We start from the raw sequence: 1,648 nt of genomic DNA on the forward strand, positions 1-1,648 counted from the left end.
AATTTGTGGTAGGAAGTATATAATTGTCACAGCAATTTTACGTGCTTATGTGTATGTGTACGAAACACAACTAGTAATGATAATTTTGAATTAAATCGAAATCCAAAAAGAATAACAAAATTAGCGGATAAGACGGGGTACCAACCCCGTCTTGGCCGCCAGTAGGTATCCCATCTTTCCCAAACTGGACTTATAAGTTGAATAACATTTTTTGTGGGTATTAATGAAAGTAATCCGGAACGAATTAATGAGTTTAGAGTAATAAAATAAACAAACATCAATAAAAAAATATGTCACCTATCTTTTACTCGTATATCGTATATCATGAACAGTCACGCACTTTATATATGTCAATAATTAGATAAAACCACCTTAAATTTAAAAAACATGCATACCAAGTAGGAACATATTTTCTCCGACGAAACTTTTAGTGACACTAACAAGTACCACTATATACTAACAAATGGCGTAAAAACAAATTTTGTACACTTGTGACACTGCATTATATGTTTTCATAGGGTCCCCATCTTACCTCGCCACCCCGTCTTACCCCACCTTCCCCTACCTATTGAGTACGGAGACTGGGTACGGTTATGAACCAAGTGACGATTATGATGAGTGTAAATAAAATGTGAAGTTTTGGCTACGATATGGCTATATAAGTAATTATAGTTCTCGAGTTACTATATTTTTAAATATTTGAAATTAACAAAAACATATAGGTCTACCTACCTTTGCTTCTTCCGTACCCAGAACAGTTGTCTTCTCCAGTTCGAGGTCATGATAATGCACAATTACTAGTAAATTCGTAAACTAATTTTCTCACCTCTTTCTTACATAGGCCGGAATATATCTTATATCGGCATATCGAATTAAGTGTTTAGATAATTGTCACTCCTGAGAACACGCTTTATACCCATCGTGTTTGCCTATCAGGCAAGGACAGGAACAGTAACGTGTAGTGTGCAGTAACCGTGCTCGTCTGCCGCTCTCCTCATATGCATTACGTATCTACTATAGCTCACCTGAACTCTCTGCATCTACGAAACATAAACTTGAATATAAGTATTTTGTGTACCGTGTCAACCGTACCCAGTCTCCGCGTACTATAGACTACCTACAACGTACAACGTGAACGACGTACTGTAATGTACTGTACACTGTACTTCAGGGATCGTAGTTGGTAAATACTTAGGTAAACATATCCGCAGATTATTGTCCTGTTCTAGACTAACGATCACTAGAGGTAGACAGCTGATGATGACAGACTCCAGCATCACTGCAACGTACTGGCCTAGTGGAAATGAACATTTTTGTAACAAATATTTAATTTATAAAGACATTTAAAAGAAATTGCTGAATTGATTGCTTGGTAAGAGGGAATACTAATATTTATTCAAACATTGCTGGTCACTGTGGCTCAAATATTTATTTGTTTTGAATCAACAATTAATCAAAATGAAGTGGTAGACCGCCACAGGCACACCGCTACCACCGCTACCACCACTGCCTACGAGCAGGGCTCACATCTACTTGGTGTGTTTGGCGTAGTGCTGGCTCCCGGCCGGGGCGGGCCCGGGGGCGGGGACGGCGCGGGGGCGTGGCTCGGCAATGGCGGAGGAGGCGCGCGGCGGGCGCGGGCGCGCCA

This window comes from Heliconius melpomene, chromosome 13 (genome assembly GCF_056956725.1).
Source record: "Heliconius melpomene rosina isolate 202511_hmr_F chromosome 13, ASM5695672v1, whole genome shotgun sequence".
Classification (NCBI taxonomy): Eukaryota; Metazoa; Arthropoda; class Insecta; order Lepidoptera; family Nymphalidae; genus Heliconius; species Heliconius melpomene.